Source organism: Ceratotherium simum, chromosome 2, assembly GCF_057802395.1.
Source record: "Ceratotherium simum simum isolate JZ-2026a chromosome 2, ASM5780239v1, whole genome shotgun sequence".
NCBI classification, from domain to species: Eukaryota; Metazoa; Chordata; class Mammalia; order Perissodactyla; family Rhinocerotidae; genus Ceratotherium; species Ceratotherium simum.
Window position 1 is genome coordinate 24351433 of NC_141901.1, and position 20741 is coordinate 24372173.

Consider the following 20741-nt stretch of genomic DNA (forward strand, 5'->3'; position numbering starts at 1 on the left):
GGCATTTAGTTTTACTGAGTCTCTTGTGACATGGCAAAAGGTGAATCTCATGACCAGTGTGTTTTTTCTCCAGCGCTAATGACTGTGACTAAAATAGGGCATTATGGGGAAGAGCCCACACACCCCTCCCCTTGCAGAAGTTCTACAGGCTGCCGTGCTGTACAAGGGCGCAATGGGTTTGAGAGCCATTGGTTGGTGAACCTAGTCTCTTTATAAGCCTCACAGTGTGTAAGTGGAAATGCATTAATGCAAGCTTACTAATACAGAAATTATGGAGTTTGGGACAGAGGCTGGCGAGGTTCCTTCCAGAGGATGGTGCAAAATGAGGGTTAAAAAAAGTGAGGTGGGTAGGGCTGCCAGATAAAACAGGATGCCCAGGTAAATTTGAACTTCAGATAAACAACAAATAATTTTTTGTGTATGTCCCATGTAACATCTGAGATACACTTGAACTAAAAATTCTTTGCTTTTATCTCAAATTCCCCTTTACTTGGGCATTGTGTATTTTTATTTGCTAAATCTGGAAGCTGTATAGGTCACGGGAAGAGAGATGTTTCACTGGTCTTAGAGAATATTGTTTTCAGGCTCCTCTCACACATTTTAAAAGCTTTCTTTTCAGAAACCAATGTGCTTTTTATAAAGTGCTTCTTTGTATTCATTAAAAGAGGACTCTAAATAACATTCTGTTACCTGAGTTCTAATGTTTAGGTTGTTGAACGTAATAAAACTGTATTTCCTTAAGAATATGTAACTATATCCCTTATCTAGAGGCCACATATCTAGCAACTTCAACTATCAAAACACTGCCAAGCTCTTATTGTATACACGTGTAAGATATTTCACATGTATATATTAAGTATTCCTTGGGATAATGAGTAATTATTTTATGTTTTTAATTTGTATAGTTTGCATTTTCATAGTTTAGGCCATATTTTGTTTATGCTGTTTATTTCTCTTAAACCATAATACCAAAAAGTATAACATTTATGGCAGAGCAAATATCTACGGAACCACAAATATTTTTTACATTTTAAATTCAATAAAGCATGCTTCCATTGGTGAAAACAACAAGAAAATAAAACTCCACGACACCCATAAGAGATGCCATGGGGCTTATGCACTTTCCTCAGGGCACTGCCAAACTTTTTTGTAGATATCTACTCAAAACTGAATTTTCCAGTCATCGTTCCTCTGAGCTCTTGGTTTTCATGTTTTCCACCTTGAGGGAGTGTCAGGAGCAAAGGAAGGTGGCTGAGCTTTCCACTAGAGGCACGCACACTGAGAGCAGGCAGAAGTGAATGAGCAGAAGCCCTATTGAAACACAAGACCAAGCACTCTAAGAGCATCACAGTGAGGGGGCATTTCCTCTCGGGGCCAGCAGAGCCTCACATTGTGTCGGCCCCTGTTGGCATCACTGAGTTACTAAGGCATATAATAATGTTGCATGTCATCACACAAAAATTAAATTATGTTCCGGTCAAAAGTTTTGTCTTTTCATCTCCAGAAAGGGCACCATGACACTTTTTTAAAGTCTTATGACAGTTCTGAGGATTCTAGACAATGTCACAATTTTCTCAGAAAATTGGAATACTGTAAATACGGGATAATTACTGGCTTTTAATGTTTGTCCTTAGCGGTGAAAACAGAGTAAAGAACGATTATCATATTTACATACTAAACTGGAAATTGGGAAATAGTAGTGAAAACAAGAGGATCCTTCCTCCAACAGAGCTCAAAATCTGTAGAGAGGAGGAATACAGGTAAGTAAGCGTATCTGTCAGGATAGCCTAGCTTATGCTGTGGTAACAAACAACTCTAAATTTCTCAGTGCCTTAAAACAATGAATTTGTTTCTCATTCACACTATATATCCATCATGGGTCAACGGGGATCTGCTCTGTTATTCTCACTCTGGAACATAGGCTGATAAAGCAGTCACCACCGGATAGAGTGTTGCCATCCAACCACGGGATTGTTTATTTTATAGAAGAGGAATTCTGGCTTTAGGATGATTAGGTGCCTTAGCTAGGTAAGGGGCTGAGCCATCCTGAAACCAGGGTCTCTGAACTCTTACACCAGTGTTTCTTCCTTTCTATAGACACAAGTTCCCTTCTGTATTAGGCTGACCACTCTCCAGGGGGACTGGGAGTAAACAAAGCTCCAGGTTCAACTCCAAAGGTGTAGTCCTTCAGTTTTCAACGTTAGCCATCATTTATTCATTCAGTTTACTGTGCATTGGTACTATTTAATGCATTGGGTATACAGTGATCAAAATACATACAGTCCCTCTCCTTTTGGAGCTTATGATTTTATGGTGGGGGAGGTACATGGAATTGAGTTTCCCAAGCTTGGGAAGAGAGGCTGAAAAACAGCTCTAGAGAGTTGCCTGGGCTCTAGCTGCTAGAATTTGCAGGCCTAGGGGTGTAGGAGGATGCAGACAGAGCCTGGTGATTGGGAATGAGTGAGTAACTGGATCTGCTGTGTCCCTACCACCACCATGCAGTAGCATCCCTGAAATACCACCAGAAATTCTGGCTCAGAGTTGGGAAGCTGGAGGACCAGGTGGGACAATTGGAATAGTGGGAGAAAAGGGAGGGGTGAGGGCAGAATAAGGAAAAGAGAGAAAGAAAACAAAACAAAACAAACACGACTTCCATCTGAAATGAGCCTGCAAATCCAAATTTCAACATACATGAAGAAATCTAATGCTAAGAAAGACAGCCAATGAAGTCAATAATCAGGATACGATTTCACTCCACATTGAAACTGATTTTATAGACCAGCCTAACAAAAATTTTCAAATAAGTACATTTGAGGTGTCAAAAGAGATGGATAAAACAAATTATAGGGGCCAGCCAGGTGGCGCAAGCGGTTAAGTGTGTGGGCTCTGCTGCGGCAGCCCAGAGTTCGCCAGTTCGGATCCCGGGCACACACTGATGCACTGCTTGGCAAGCCATGCTGTGGCGGCATCCCATATAAAGTGGAGGAAGATGGGCATGGATGTTAGCCCAGGGCCAGTCTTCCTCAGCAAAAAAAGAGGAGGATTAGCAGATGTTAGCTCAGGGCTGATCTCCTCACAAAAAAAAAAAAAAAAAAGAAATTATAAAACAAATGAGGTAAAAACAATACCAAGTTTATTTTAAAAAGAGTTAACTAAAGATCTCAGAAATAAATAATATAATCATTGAAATTTAAAATGACCTGGATGAGAAAATTTCTGGACTGAATAAACACAATAATGAAGTGGAAATGGTTATGAGGAACACTCCAGGGTCTAGGCAGGGAAGAGAGAGTACTAAGAGACACGGAAGGTCAATTGAGAGAACCAACCATCATCTAATGGGAACTTTGAAAGGAGGGAATGACAGTCAAGCAATATTTACAGAGATCATTGCTGAGAATTTTTCAGAATTAAAGACTTCAAATCAAAAGTATATTTGAGTACCAAGCATAGAAATAAGAATAAATCCATACCCAAACACATGGCAGCAAAATTGCAGAACATTAAGGATAAAGATAATCAAGAGTTAACAGAGATAAAAGATGGATTACCCGCAAAGGAATGAAAATGAGCTTGATGGCAGCCTTCTCACAGATAACAACAGATTCTAGAAGACACTAAGGGTAATATGTTCCAAGTGCAGAGGGAAAATAATTGTCAATCTAGAATTCTATACCTGATAAATAAAGACATTTCAGACATACAAAGACCAAGAGTGTTTACCAATCACAGACTGTCACTAAAAGAACTACTAAAGGATATTATAAACATAATTGACCATTAATTGTAAAAAATAACTATTTTTTATGTTTAAAAGGGTGAAACTACAACTCCAGAACAAAAATAAGATGGAGAGCAGAGTTCAACAGGTCACTAAAAAGTGCTGGGGCCCATGTTCTGGCCAAGAGAACAATGAATACTTAATACCTTAGAAACATATTCTGCAAAAATAAAATGAAAAACCAAACAAAAACAAGTCAATAATTTGTGACAACATGGACGGACCTTGAGGGTATTATGCTAAGCAAAATGTCAGAGGGAGAAAGTCAATTACCGTATGATTTCACTCATAAATAGAAGATAAAAACAACAACAAACAAACAAACAGAGACAGAGATTGGATTGGTGGTTACCAGAGGGGAAGGGGGGAGGGAGGAGGGTGAAATGGGTGATTAGGCATAGGTGTATGGTGATGGATTGTAATTAGTCTTTGGGTGATGAACATGATGTAATCTACACAGAAATTGAAATATAATGATGTACACCCAAAATGTATATAATGTTATAAACCAATGTTACTGCAATAAAAAATAAATAAATAAAAAATTTAAAAATAAAAGAAGGAAAAAAGAAAAAAAAAGTCAATAAATAAATAAAGTGATCAACTTAAGAAACTAAGAAAAGAACTACAGAAAAACCTAAACCAGAAATAAGAAAATAATAAATATAAGACAAAAAATTAAAGAAATAGTATTCAAGGAAGACAAATATAACCAGAAGTTGGTTTTTTGAAACAACTTACAGAAATAGACAAACCCTGAGCAAAACTGGTCAAGAAAAAGAAAAAAAACACACACAGAATATAGGAATAAAAAGGGGTTAGATATAGATATAATGGAGATGTAAAAATACATTAAAAAATACTATAAAAACTTCATACCAATAAATATGGGAACTTAGAATAAATGGGTAATTTTTAAGAAAAAATAAAATTTTGGTAATTTATTCAGGTGAAACCAGAATAAAGCGTTAGCCATTAGAGAAATTAAATTGTTAATCAAAAGGTCTCCCACCTCCAAAGACACTAGGCCCAAATGGTTTTACCAGATCTTCAAAAAATAAATAAACAATGTTTAAAAACAAAAAACTGTTTCAGAGAATGGGAAGAAAAGGAAAAGGACTACCCAACTTATTTTTTGAGATGCTAAAGCCAGACAAGGAAAGCACAAGTAAAGAAAATTATAACTTAGTCTCACTTTTCATGTAGATACAAAATCTTAAGGAAACTCATGACCAAATAGGATTTAATCTAAGTTGAAAGTATAAGTCAAGATTAGAAAACCTACTAAAGTTAATAGATTAAAAGAGAAAAATTTTTTCCTTTATTTTTTATTTTTTTAGTATCATCTTGATAAATGCAGAAAAGACATTTCATGGAATGCAGCATTCATTCATGGTTAAAAAAAATCTTTGGAAACTAGGTATAGAAGGCAACTTTCTTTACCCAATAAAGGCCATTTGTAAAAATTCTAGAAGTAAATGTTATACCAACTGGTGATATTTTAAAGACATTTCCATTAAAGTCAGGAATAACATAAGGATACCAGTTATAAGCCTCTATTCAGCCTTGTGCTGAAGGTCTTAACTGATGCAATGGAAAAGAAAGGAAAAAGAGAGAGATTGAAAAGAGAAAGAAAACTATTCTTGTTTGCAGAAAATGTGATTGTCTACATAAAGAACTCAAAAAAAATTCACAGAGAAACTCTTAGGGCTAAAAAGTATTCAGCAAGGATGCAGGATACAAAAATCAATAGTGTTCCTAATAATAATAACTAATTAGAAAAAATAATAGGAAAAAAAAAGAATCCTATTCACAACAGTAGCAGAAATTATGTGGCACCTAGGGATAAATTTGTTAAAAGATGTGCAAGACCTCTATGAACAAAACTGTGGAAGTATTATTGAACAATATAAAGAAAGACCTAAATAAAGGAAGAGAAATACCATGTTCATTGATTAGAGTACTCCATAACATAAAAATGTTCATCTTTTTCTATATAGATCTATAGACCTGATGGAATTTTAATTTTAAACATCCCAAAAATGTGTGTGTGTGTGTGTGTGTGTTTTGTGTGTGATTCTTAATAAGCTAATTCTGAAATTCATGTGAAATGGACAAGAAGAGTCAAGAAAATTTTGAAGAAGAAGGGGTAGCAAGACTTGTCTTATTAGCTATTTAGATATTAAAAAGACTGTGATGGTATTGGCCCAGGGGTTAGATGTATGGATGAATGGAACAGAACAAAAGCCCAGAAATAACCTAGACAATGAGGAAACTCTATATACGACTGAGGTAGCATCACAAACAATGGGGAAAATGGTGGGATTGGGATAACTGGTTATCTGTGTGGGAGAAAAGAGAAATTAGATTCCTACCCACACCAGCCATAAAGATTAAAGACCTAAATGTGAAAAGCAAAAGTTTGCAACTTTTAGAAGAAAATATAGGAAAATACATTTATTATCACCAAGTAGGGAAAGATTTCTGACATAAGATACAAACATACAAACAATCAAATAAGAGGGATATATTTAATTACATTATGACAAAAAAACTTATGCACTAAAGAAGACATGAGAAACAATGGAAAGAAATTATAGAATGAGAGAAGGTATTTGCAAGGCACATAACCAAAATAGGAGATATTTTAAGAAACAGTAATTAGACAAGCTTAATTCTTTAATCACAGGGGCAATAAAACTGTTAATAATAGAAATTAAAACAAAATAACAATTAAAGCATAAAGACAGAACAAAAATTCAACAAAACTAAAATTAAAGTATAGGAACATAGCAGTTAGAAGATAATTAAAATAAGAACACACCATATTAAAACTTATGAAATGTAAATAAAGTGTCCTGAAAGGTGAAATTACAGTCTATGTTTTCCTTACTTTCAAGGAAAGGAAAAATGAAAGTTTCAACTCAAGGATTTGTAAAAACAACAATAAAATCCCTAAAAAGTCGAGAAATAAAAAATAAAGGCAAAAGCAAAACTAAATGCATTAGAAAATAGGAAAAATTATAGAATTAATTCAAGAGCTTATTTTCTGAAAAAACAATAAAATAGACAAAACTTTATAGAGAGTAAAGAAGAAAAAAAACCCTGTGGATAATAACATTAGAAATAAAAAGAAGGGATTTAACATCAAATAAGGAGGATATATTTTAAACATAAGACAATCTTAGCAAAATTGTAAGTTATAAATTTGAAAACCTAGATGAAATGGAGAGTCTTCTGGAAAGATATACATTACCAAAATTAGAAGTATTAAACCTAAATACGCTAATCACAGCTGAAGAAACTAAAGAAAGAAAAGAGAGAAAGAATTCCCTCCAGAAAAAATACAGGCCTAGAAAACTTTATAGGGAAAATCTTTCAGTTCCTAAGGAATACACAATTACTATGCTTCAATAATTTCTTCAAAACATTGAAAAATTTGGAAAGTGTATCTAATTTACTTTACAGAGATAAGCCTGATGTCAAACCCTGAAAAATACAGCTCAAAACAAGATATAATAAACCTGTCTAAACTGCGAACATAGAGAAGAAAATCCAAACACAGATAACAGAGTATCCAAAGAACAATCCTAGCAGGGTTTAACCTAAAACAAAAAGGTTTTATGTTTTAATATTTGAAAAATCCAATAGTATAATATATCACATCCACTAGTAAAAAAGAAAATCCAAATGAGATTCTCAACAGATGAAGAAGAGATTAAAATTCAACAGCTAGTCCTTACTAAAAAATGATTACAAATTTAAGAACTCCTTCTTAATATAACAAAATGTTTATTTCAAACAGTCAAATCCATCCTTTATTATTATTAGGCAATATTATTAATTCAGGAATAAAACAGGGATATAGTTTATTGCCATTTTTAATTTTTATCTGGAAGTTCTGACCAGTTAAATAGTATGCATATAAAAATAAGATGCATAAATATTAGAAGGGAGAAAACAGATTTATAATTATTTGTAGATGATATAATTACACTCCTGGAAACTCAAAAGAATAATTCAACTAAAAATTATTAGAATTCATATGAGACTTCAAGAAAACTGATAAATATACAAAGGAGACACAAAAGCCTATAGCTTTTCTATATAGAAATACTATCCAGTGGAAAAATATAATGAAAAAATTAACCTACGATAGTAAAAATTAACAATGAAGACATTGAAAACCTCTATTAAATAGCTTGGAATAGGTTTAATGAGAATGTGAAGGATCCATATAATAAAAACTACAAAATGTTACTGACAAATATAGGAGAAAATTGAATATTCAAGTTCTATGGCAACTATGTCAGTATTTTTCAAATTAGTTTGTATGCTCAATATACTTTCAATAAAAATCTCAGTAAGACTCTTTTCAGAATTTGACATTATCATTCTAATATTTACTGAAAGAATAATTAGGTATCAACAGCAAAGAAAATGCTGAACATGGAAAGGAATGATGAGACAGTGGGCCTGCCAGGTGTTAAATCATTTTAAAAGCAAGTGTCAATAAAATCGTGTGGAACTGACAAAAGAACAAATGTATAAATGTACAAATCAATTGCACAGAATAGATATGCTGAAACCACATTATAAGAACTTAATCTATGATAAAGAAAGCATCACAAATCAATAGGGAATAAAATTCTTATTTAATAAACTGTGTTGGGTTAATTGATTATTTAGAAAAAAATAAATTTAGAGATTTACCTCAAATCATAATCAAAATAACTTAGGATGGATAAATAGATGTAATTAAATGTAATACAGAACTATTAAAATAAAATTTAAAAAACTAGAAGTACATGAAAAAATGTTCAATAATTGTAGTCATCAAGGAAATGTAAATTAAAACTGTAATAAGCTACCACTGCACACCCAACAGAATGGCTAAAATGAAAAAGACTGACAACTTCAAATGTTGGCGAGGATACGGAGCATCTGGAACTCGCATGTGTTGTTGGTGGGAGTGTAAAATGGTGCAATCACTTTGGGAAAAAATCTGGTGGTTTCTTATAAAACTAAGCATACATTTATTCTATGACTCAGCAATTCCACCCCCAGATATTTCCCCAAGAGAAAGGAAAGCATACATCCACAAGAAGACATGTACAAGAATGTTCAGAATGGCCCCAAACTGAAAACAGCCCAGGTGTCCATCAATAGAGGAATGGATAAACAAACTGTAATATACACATATAACAAAATATTACTCTTAGCAACCAAAAGAAACTCCGGAAACACCAACACAGATGAATTTTTAAACCATTACTTTGAGTGAAAGAAACTTTACACAAAAGAGTTCATGCTGTATGATTCCATTTATATAAAGTTCTAAAATAGGAAAAACTAATCCATGATGAGAAACCTAAAAACCGTGGTTGTCTCTGGGGTAGAGTGGGATCTATTGGGAAGTGACACTGGGAACTTTCTGGGATGATATTAATTTCTCTCTATATTTTAACAGCTTTATTTAGATGTAATTCATACCATACAATTCACCCATTTAAAGTGTACAAACCAATGGTTTTTAGTATAATCATGTATATGTGCAACCATCAGCTCAAAAAGAAACCCATACTCTTTGAATTTCTAGATCTTGGTAGGTTTATGAATTTGTCATTTGTCAAATCAAAACTCACTGAATGAGCCACTGAAGATTTGTACATTTCACTGTAAATATGTAAACCTTACCTTCAAAAGTTTTTTCCTAACTAAAAGAAAATATGAAATAATTTTCAAAGTTCTGTATAGAAAAGATTCTTCAGAAGGGAAAAGATTGATAGATTTGATTACTTTAAATCTAAAAACCTTTGTGTGTCAAAAAATATATCAATACAGCCAACATTAAAATGCAAATATTAAGCCAGAGGATGATTATTATTTTAAAAAACCCATATTAGACAAGGAAGTCTTTGTCTATATATTTGATAAATGTGTAAAACATTTTAAATCACTGCAAATTTTAAGATACCAATAGATATGTGGGCAAAGACTCTGAACAGAAAATTCATAAAGAGGAAATAAAACTTGTTAATAAACACAGGGGGAAATTTCTTCATGTCTACAGAAATTTAAATTAAAATTACATCAGGAGCAATATATATATATATATCAAAAGCCCCAGGACTTGTATACTCTGATTTATTTTCATTTGAGAAATATATTTATTCTCCTTTGAGAAGAGACATTCAAAGTAAATAAGAATGGCTATGCACAAAGATTTAGCTACAAGAATGTTTACTGCAGCATTATTTATAATATTGGCAAATCAGATATTACCCAAATGTTTAACATAGAGTATTAAATAAATAAATTACAGTACAAAGATATTAAATTAAGACTCCTGTACAACCATTAAAAATGATATTGTAGAAGAATACTTAATGATGTGGGAAGATGTTTACATGTTGAGTTTACAAAAAAAAAAAAAAAAAAAGGGCCAAAAAATTCCTTTATCCTGTTAGGCTAACCCATTCCCCTGTATCCCTGCTGTGGACACACAGGCCTTTCACTTCTGTCAGCTCTCTCCCTTTCTTCCCCATTTCTCTTTGGAAGCTGTTCCTGTCTCTCACTTCTGGGGAGGAGGAAATACGCTGGCATTAGAATTGGGGGAAAAAATAAGACACTTTTAAAAAATGAAAACAGGAAGGGTACAAAACACTGTTTTGGGTAACTATTTTTTTAATTGGGAAAAAGCATATGTGCACATGATTAAAAATGGAAAGAGTCAAAAAATGCAGATGATGAAAAGTCTCTGTCAGTCCTAGACACCTTAACCAGCTTTTCTTAACTTCTTCTAGATATATTTTTTAGAAAAACGTCTGCCAAAGGCAACAAACAAACAAAACAAAGAAAGAGGATAAAAGGAAGAGAGGGAAGTAAAAATGGAGGAAGAGAAAGAAAAAGAGAAGGAAGGAAGGGGGAAGGCGATCAAGGGGGAATATGGGGGAAAATTAGAATGAGTTTATTCTACAAGGGTTCTAAACAGCCAAAGTTTATTTTAGGATATGCACTAGACATTTGGATCTCAAATGTTTAGCAACTTGCTACTAAATAACATTATTAAATTAATATTAAATTATTTATAAATATTTATAAAATAAATCAGGATCAAAAGTGAGCCCTTTTACTTGAGATGCTTTAGGAAACAGTGACCATGTCATCCAAATCCAAATTAGGGTTTCTGGTCTGACAAACATTAATGTACCTGCAGGAACAATGGTGTAGAGGATGTGCAATCAGGACTGTCCTGTACCCGCAGCTCTGATACAAAGAGAGTAATGGAGGTTCAGAACCTTAGAAATGTCCCCAGCCTGGATTTACCCCACTGGAGAGTCGGCCTAGGGCAGAAGCACCAAATGACAGCCACTGGGAGCGCATGCAACATTTTCTTTCCTAGCATCACCCTCTGATGTTTGGGAGGGGACCACAGATCTGATTCTTTTTAGCAAACATTTTGGGTTGACTAGCCCTGAATGCACTGGTTTATATTTACTGCTTGAAGTAATCCTAACACTACTACTAATGGGGGGGAGAGGAGAGATCAGTCAATGCAGGTAGTCCACAAAAACCACACCCACTGGGGCTTCTCAGTTGAGGGCAGATTAGGGTTCTCTGTGTCTTTCTTTGGGGGTCCCCGTTTTTTCCATGGTGCCAATGAAGAACATTCAAAGGGCGTGAACTCAGGGATGAAATTTAATAAAATTAACTTTTACTACCTCATCAAAGACATTCCTAAGTGAACAGGAATATTTGTGTGTGTGATTAAGCTTGGTAACTTAAAAGTAATCAATGATTTATTTATGAACAATTTATTTATGAGGGAGCTTATAATTAGTTCATGACTTTTTCTTTTCGTATTAAAAAAAAACTTTATTGACCACTCAGCATGTGAATAACACCTAGCTAGAAGCTATAAGAAAGTTTACAAGATGAGAAGGAATGCTTGGGGAGGAGAGCAACATGAGAACAAGATCAAAGGAAGGAGTTAACTTAGGGATGGAGGGGAGAGGGAAAAGAAGGAGACAAAGGCAGAGAGGCCAAAGCAGGAAGGGAAAGAACCAGAGAACAGAGTCATCTGTTGCAGATGCTGTAAAAGACTGCATCTATACCTGTAAGCGCTTATCAAAATCTAGAAATACGTCCTCGCATATAAAATCAAGTGGATATTTTTTCCTATGAAAAAAATGGCAGGATAAATTTTTCATAATTTCTCCTTTTCTTTTATACCTTTAAACGAGTATCTGAGAGTGGAACTTTTTTTTAAAGGCTTATCCAGTCCAAATACCTCTCTTTCACCTGCCATCACAATGCCTAGACACCAGTTAACTTGATTGTTATTACCCCTGCAGTGATGATCTCAGCACAAAAATCAGCAGGTGAAATGAAGCCAGACAGTTCTCCTGATTTACCTCCAACATATAAAGAAATTAAAAGTCCTGCCATGCGTTTTTTTTGTTTGTTTTTTTTTTTGAGGAAGATCAGCCCTGAGCTAACATCCATGCCAATCCTCCTCTTTTTGGTGAGGAAGACCGCCTGCCATGCTTTTGAATGAGCCTTTTCTAAAGGAGTTTCTCAGTTGAGTGTTGTACTTTGATCTGGTTTCAGCAGTTAGTCCCCGAGGATGTGAGCAGTTATTTTTCCGTTAGTGCTAGTGCCTTCAGTAGACGCATCTCCAAGCACGGCCCCACTTGCTGAGCTCCCTTGGCCCCAGCCGGGGGGAACTAAAGGCAAGAAGACCAACTAAACAGAAGAGCAGAGTTCTGGTGTTCAAAGCTCTTATCTCATTCCTTAATTCTGCAAATATTTACTAAGCACCTACTCTGTGCAGGCTCCAAGTTAGACATATGGGGTACATGGTTGGCAGACATTGTCTTTGCCTTCCCAGAGTTCAAGGCTGTTCCTGGGAGGTAGGGAGAGCATGTGTTATTAATATTCCCATTATGAGACAAGGAAACAGAGGCAAGAGACAGACACAGCTCTGGAACCGGACGGGAGCCCCTCTCTCCTCTCCTGAGGAGAGGTTCACTGTACTCGATGGCTCTCAAACTTTTACTAATTCGACAAAGGACCTTTAAGAAGGCATTCACCTACCCACGGGCTTCTGCTCCCCATCTTTAAAATTGGGAAATGATTTGTGTCCTCTTTCCTGCCTTCGAAGGAACAGCACATTTCTTCACACAACTTTAATCTATTTTAATTATGAATACTAATAATAAATTGGCTTTAAGAAATAATTTGCTGAAGTCTTTAATCCATCTTTCCCTGGAGTTGGGTAAATGAAAACAAAGACTATAAAAAAAAGTTTTTTCATACAAAATGATCAGATACCCAGGAATTCAGATAAGGATGCTAGATCTGGATCCTTCCTCAAGGAACTCTAAGTTCACTGGCCTTTCACATGCGAATCCTTTTCAAAAAAGTGGAGTCCAGAGAGAAAGGTTGTTTTCCTGAGAGCATTTTCTTATTCCCTCACTCATTTCAGCTGTTAGCAGCAGCTGGTTCCTTTCCAGTGCTGAAATGCCGGCTGCCTAGTAAACATTCTCTGTAATACCTCGCATTACTCATAGTTTGAAAATCACTTTGACTCCTGAAACGTAATTATGTTAATGTCAGATGAGTCAGCAGGAGGACAGCATGCTGGTCCTATGGCAGCCGCACCCCCTGCCAGCCTCTCAAGCTTCAGAGCCCGGGGCTTCGAAAATAAAAAAAATTCAAAAAGAGAGAAACCCCCTTTTGGTGGGAGTGAAGAGAAATTATGCTTATGGCTCAAAGAACAGCTTCAAAGGAGTCAATTTCATTTTCGCTGCAACATGAAAGGGAGAGTCGAAGTAAAATCGCCAACCCTAGGTTAATCCATTTACATGAAGAATAAACAGGAATTTGGCGAGTTTCTCTGGAGGATCTGTGATTTTTCTGGAAGGGATGAGTTGAGACGGGTCAATATACAGTTGTGATCTGTTATCTCCAGGGCTCCCCCTCAGAGGTGTTTTCACACCGTGGGGGTGATGCTGAGCAGCCCCGGAGGTGCAAGGCTCAGGACTATTACCCTGAGGCATCCATGGGAGCTAGGAGGCTGCTCATTTGCAGGGGGATTCCAGACCCCGGTGGGGCTCCCCACGCCCCTCTTCGCTTTGGCGCTGTGCCCACTCAGGCTGCAGGTCCTCTCAGACAAGAGTTTGCAGCCACTCTCTTGGGCTGTTTTCAGCATCATTTACAATCTCTCAACTGTTTCCCCTTGCTGAGCTGCTGGGAAATGACGGAGGAACCGAGCAGGACAGGGTTGGAGGTTTTCATGGCCGGGCTGACCACAACCCCCACCTCCTCACACTCCTAGCCCTGGTCACAGTCCAAACTGCCAGTAAGCCCAACCATCAGGTCCTCAGCCTGCTTCCCCGCCCCCCTTCCCTTGGGAACTCAGAATCATTTAAACACATTTACGTAGTGCCTCCCAAAAGGCTTCCAGGTACATTATCTCACCTATGTGTCATAATAACCCTACAAGTGGGAAAACTGAGGTTCAGAAAAGGGGCGTCCGAGTGCAAGGTCGCACAGTGAGTAGCAGAGCCACACACTCAGACCCCAGGCCCTTTCTACTCTGTCCACAACAGAACAGAGATCCACACTTAAAGGATTGAAGCTGCCAGTTAGGGTTGGAAGGACCCCAAATGCACATATTTTCACAGACAAGACGAGGAACCAAAATCTGAAGAGATGCCCAAGGTCACACAGCTGGAAAAGTGGCAGACCCAGCTGCCAAACAAGGTCTCCTAACCCCTGGTCCAGGCCTTTTTCTCTCTCACCTCTTGACTTCCTCTCTCTGGACTTATTCCAGTTTAGACACAGGAAGAGTCAGCTCTCCCCAGTGAACCTCTGCACTTACACCGCCGATACAAAGCATTCTATTTCCAAAGCACAAGGCCCCACAAGAGGTAGAGATGCCAAGGAGGATAATACACTGGAAGAAAGGGGTTTACCAAATCCAGTGGCTTTCCATTATGATATGACTAATCAATACCCCAGATGAACTACAGCACTGATCAGTGGTATCCTCAAACCATGCCTTCATTCAGGCTAAGTTCAAAGGCTGAGACAACATCATTGCCTCAGTGGGGTGCTGATCTGCCCCACGAATGTCATGTAACCTGTGAGGGGTAAAACGCCTAACCCAACCTGCCAATCCCAATTCGGCAGCAACTTTTCAGTCCCCCTCCTTCGGACCATTTCATTGGGTGCCATACCGACATCAGGTAGCTGGTGCACCAAACTTGTCACTTTTCCACCCCTCTTCAGAGTGGCGCCAACTCTGACCACAGTTAATCTGGCCGTCATGGGTATTCCCCCAGCTAGAGGCTTCCTGACCAAATACTTTTCTCCCTTGACATTTCCCCTGCTTGGCCCCAAAGTCAAAGTAAAGTCAAGACTCACATTTCGGGGTGAGGTGCTGAAAATCCTTAGGAAACTGTGGAACAACCAATTTAGAGGAGCATTTCTCCTCTTATCGTGACTCCTGGCTGGTCCCATCCAATTTATCCTCAAGGCATGATTGGTCAACAAGAGCTGACCCCGCCCCTGCCCCCCAAAGCTGTTACTATATTGAGCGGCAATATGATGTCATATCATAGGTGACTAACCCACCGAGGCTTCTCTGCGAGCCATCATCTAAATATGACAGCCTGCCATCATCCTGACCTTTTCATGGGAGAAAGCTGAGTGAGGGGCTTGACACTGCCTCTCGGGGCTCAAGTCCACATCTGACCTTCTGTGGCCAGCATCTGACTGAGCATGTGAGGACACACATGCCCACTCCCACATGCAGATTCCTTTCCTAGTAGAAGGTCACTTTCACCCCAGACAGCTTTCCTCAACTGGCCAGGCTTTAAAATTAGCAGCCATCAGAATGTTTAATAATTACAGTCATTAGGGAGGAATTGCGGAGGAGGGTTGTGTGTTCTTACCATGTCGTATATCCCAGGTAATGGGTTAGACATTTTACATACAGTTTTTCATTTAATTCTCAGAGTGCTCTGAGGCAGGCATTACAACCCTGTGGAGTTACAGAAACTGAGATCAAAGGGGTTAAGTAACTTTCCCAAAATTACAGAGCTGGTTATGGTGGGGCTCAGATTCCAGCCCAAGTCTCTGTGGCTCCACAGTGGACCGAACTCTACATACAGAAAGGTGTTATCACCTCACCTGGATTTTTTTTTGAAATAGACTTTATTTTGCAGAGCAGTTATAGGTTCACAGCAAAATTAAGCAGAAAGTACAGAGATTTCCCATATACCCCCTGCCCTCCCCACATACACACTCTCCCCCACTAGATGTACCAGAGTGGTATAATTGTTACAACTGATGAACCTACATTGGCACATCATAATCCCCCAAAGTCCATCGTTTACATTAGGGTTCAATCTTGGTGTTATACATTCTGTGGGTTTAGACAAATGTATAATGACATGTATTCACCATTATAGTATCATACAGAGTAGTTTCACTGCCCTAAAAATACTCTGTGCTCCACCTTTTCATCCATCCCCACCCCCAACCCCTGGCAACCAATGATCTTTTTACTGTCTCCATAATTTTGCCTTTTCCAGAAGGTCATATAGGTGGAATCATATGGTATGTAGCCTTTTCAAATTGGCTCCTTCACTTAGTGATATGCACTTAAGGTTCCTCCATGTCTTTTCATGGGTTGATAGCTCATTTCTTTCTAGCGCTGAATCATATTCATTGTTTGGATGTACCACAGTTTATTTGGCCATTCACCTACTGAATCACCTGGCTTTTAAAACTTCACTCTGGTATGATTCCTATTGAAAATAGAGATAGCCACAGAGCTGGGCTTTCTCTTCTGGACCACATACCTACCTCCTCACTCCTGCCACCCATACAGCACCTGTCAGGGGGGCGTCCCTTTGGCATCCCTTGTCCATGCATCATTTCAGCAGCCTAGGAACCAGAGAAGCTCTAGGGCCAATCTGAGGAGAGCTCATAAACGCATATCTACCATAAAATCAGGACATTCCCTTTTTCCTTCATGCCAATGATACTCTCAGGTTTATCCTCCAGCCCCCAATACAGTCATTCCTAATATGTCTCACCAATTACCACACAGGGTTTCTCTTTTTTTATTCCTTCCATCCATCACCCATCCATCCATCCATCCACCCAGCAAGTATTTACTGAGGACCTACTATATGTTGGTCATAGATGATAAGTCTTTAGAGGACACTGAATGTGTTTGCGTAAGTTTGCTTGCAGAGTTATGCCCATGACAGCACCTCACTCCGTTAATAAATACTTTTTGATGGGTGGGGAGTGGTGTGTGTAGAGATAAAGACAAAGACAAACATCGTGAGTGACCAAAAATAAGCCTGTGAGACCATCTGAATTAACTGTGATTATCATCAAATTATAATATATTATATTTATTATATGTAACAAAATTATAGAAGTGTTATTATTATTATTATTATAAACAGAACCCTTATATAGCATGTTCTGTATTTTCAGACCTAAGTGCTTTTACATAAATGGTAAATCTACTTGTTGCCTGAAAAGGCTGTAATATAAATAGATTAAAGCAAGTTTCAAATAAATTCCTGGAGGGCAGATCTATAACAAGTTATTAAAGTGGAGTTAGGAACAACCAGGGTGCATTCCTAACCAATGAGAATGATGTCATGAAGGGTAAGTGCCGTAATCCAGCCCAAGCCATCTTAGTGGCTCCATCAGAGGCGGGCACTCAAGTGGACCAGAGCTCAGGGCTGACCCAGCAGGCCATTGCTAAGCAGTTGCTATGGAACTGGATTCACCCAGGGACCCCTGAGCTTGCACTATGCTGGGAGCCTGCCGAATGGCTTCTCCTCCACCTTTTCGCCTCTGTCAGGCAAGCAGCTATGTGTGTCTTCCTGTCTCTCCCCTCCACAAAAGGCACTCCTTTGCTTTGTGTCATCCAGTGAGTCACTGGCACGGTTGGGAACAGACCCAGGATTCCTGCTCCTTTCTTTGCTGGGGCTATTTGCTGGAGATCACAATCCTTCCACATTAGTGGCCAGTTACATTTATGGCTCTTAATGACATTTAATGGGGCTTCTGAGATAGGAAAATGATGGGAAGTGAAGGCAGGGAGATAAAAAATCAAAACCTGAAACGACACACAAGACCTTGATTACTGAAGTTTTAAAAATGGCAATCCCACTCATCCCGTCATTCCATTGGGAAATGGTTCCTAGGTCTGGGGAGGAGTAACCCCCTCACCTATCTTGAGACTGGATGAGAGAGAGAGGAAAAGGGAAGAAGGAATAGCGGGGGGTCCTCAGAAATTGTGCTTTCCGATTCTTTCCTACGATTTCATCTCTATATTTACTTCAAGTCACCATCTGTCTTCCTTTCTATCACGTATATGACACGTTACAGTTTACCATATACATTTACACCCACTGTTTACAGAGGTGTGATCCATGGAGCGAGCAGTGGGCTGGGAAGTCAAGCGACTAGGATTCTCTACCTAACAGGCCCTGTGACCCTGGGCATGTCACCTCACCTGGACTTTAGCCCCTTTGTTATAAAACGGGCTGGACTGGTTGGCCTGAAGGTACCATAGCGCTCTGAGCTTCCATGTCTGTGTGTCCAGCCCCAGTACAAGGGAAGAAACCGCTGTATTCACAGCTGAGGCTGCCTGTGGTATCCTCCCATCTCCTTCTGAGGCTGTGGTGGGAGCACACACAGTGTGCTTGGTCACAGGCTTCCGAAAACCTGGAGGTACGAGAGGAGCAGTGGGCAGTGACTCCCATTGATAAAGGGGTCAGGAGCATGACAGAGGGGACAGGAGCAGGGGACACAAAGGAGAGAGCTTTGTAGTGGCTGGAGACTGGGTATGAGGGAACAGGGGTCAGTTTAAATGCCTCCCAGGGGTGAGCTGGGGGAGGAAAGTGCCCCTGGTAGACCTGGCATGTGTAGCCTGAGGATGGGGCTGTGACACTCAGCCAAGGACCAATAATAACTGTCACAAGATAACAGTGACAGCAGCTCACCCACCTGGCTCCCTTTCCAGTACACAGGCACCATCATTTTGTTTAAAACTTCAAGAAGCTGTTGCTGTCTTTAATTTGTTTTTGGCATGAACATGCTGTTCCAATAGGAGATTTTCTGTTGCTTTATAGAGAGGGGATTATGATGGAGGAGAAACAAGGTATTTCTTCTGCACTGGGTAGAGCTGGCTGCTGGTGTGCCAGGTGACGACACTTTAAGCAGGATGCCCTCTCTAGTTTCAAGAGAGGAAACACAGAGTCAAGGGTGGGCCTGGCGGGGCTGGGACTAGGGTGAGGCGAGTGAGGTGCCTAGCTGCAAACGTCAAGGAGGCACTCCCCCTCAAGGTCCTCCAAGTGCAGCATGAGCACCTGAGGGTGAGCACCTTCCCCCCGCCTCACCTTTGTCCAGGCCTGAGGCCTGGCCCCTCCTTCTCTGGGGATCTTCTGGCGTGGACTGGGTTACCTGTTCAGAGGCACTGGGCTTGCATTAAAAGGAAAAAAGCTGGTTCTAGGGGACTCAGTACACCCAGAATAAGACATTTCACAGCCCACCTTTATCACCAAAAAACAGACTCGGAGTCCAACCCACCTGGGAATGACTTCCTGTTTTCCATTCTTTAGCTGTGTAACCTGGGGAAACAGACTTAGATTTCCTTCTTCATCAGTAAAATGGGGACAATTAATATCTACCTCAGAGAGGAGACAGGAGGATTAATCGAGGGGGACGGGGAGGATAATGAAAATACCTGCCACACAGTAAACCTCAGTAAGTTGTTGGTTCCCTGTGAGGCTGCAATAGTGCTGAACGATCAGGCGTTGGACAGGATTCCTGCCTCTGAAACTTCCTCGGGCAATATTAGCATAAGAGGAGGGTTTGGAGACCAGCTCAGGAACTTCACACCCAGCGTTAAATAACTTGTTTCAGGTCACGTGACTAATGACAGAGTCTGGACACAGATAAATGGGCCAAGCTGCCCCAAGTTGATGGAGTATATAAATAAACACTCAAACCACAGCCTTTCTCTACCAGCAGAGATACAAGTGTATGGAGAGGGGCTGTAAGTGAACGGGTAGCGAATCAAGGGCCACGGAAAACTTCCTGACTTTTGAGTCAGGATCAGATTCTGGTTAATCAAAGAGGGCTTCCAGGAGGAGGTTCTGAGGCTTCCAGGAGTTTCCAATGTGGCTCAGTTGCTCTCCTTTTCTCAACACCATCTCAACAGCCAACACTTTTCAGTACAAAGAGATATAAGATGGGCTCCGACTCCACGGGTGGGTGAGTGGAGTCGCCCCAGACTTTTCATGATCCAAAGCCTGGTCCCTTTAAGGCACCGAAACTCTGTGAACGTTCTACAGCAGGCCTCGCGGCCTCCCCGAGGCGCGCTTACGTCATCCTTCGGGGAAGCGGCTGACGTCAGCGCGTCCTCGGCGAGGGGGGGCGGGGTCGTGACTCACCCGGACCCCGCCCGGCGGGGCGCACGTGAGCGCACGCGGCGCTTGTTTCTAATTTTAGCTCCGGCTGCCTCCGGGGGGTCGGGCGAGGTAAAGGGGGTAGAGGGGTCTACGCGGGCTGGGGGCGCGGTTCTTCCGGTCCCTTGCTGCGCCGCCGTCGGTCCTCCTGGAGGACGAGGGCGCGGCCCGAGGGGTGCCCGCCGGCGACTAGAGGTGCTGGAGCGCGGGCGCTTCCCGGGGCAAGGCCCGAAGGGTCTCCCCCGCGTGCGAGCCCGGCCCCCAGCCCGGCGTGCCTCAGAGTGGGCGCTCCATAAACGAATCGGGCTTCCCTCCCGGATGGCGACTGGGACTTCCCAGAGAGGGCCAGCGTTCTGGAACGTTCCCTGGTGGCCGGGGTGCGGTGTGGGCTGAAGTCAGAACAGGAGCCGGGGTCGGCGAGGACTCGGGCAGGAGGAGTGGACAGA

At 40.0% G+C, this 20741-nt stretch overlaps 1 protein-coding gene across 1 annotated transcript in view; it reads right to left on the minus strand.

Moving 5' to 3' along the window:
• The window catches only part of ATF3 (activating transcription factor 3), a 52912-nt gene extending 37675 nt beyond the window's left edge, over positions 1-15237 (minus strand). Inside the window, exon 1 of the mRNA XM_014783333.2 lies at positions 15215-15237. The gene's annotated coding sequence lies outside the window, so the exon portion shown is untranslated. The remainder of the gene's footprint in view (positions 1-15214) is intronic.
• Between the last annotated feature and the right edge of the window lie 5504 nt (positions 15238-20741).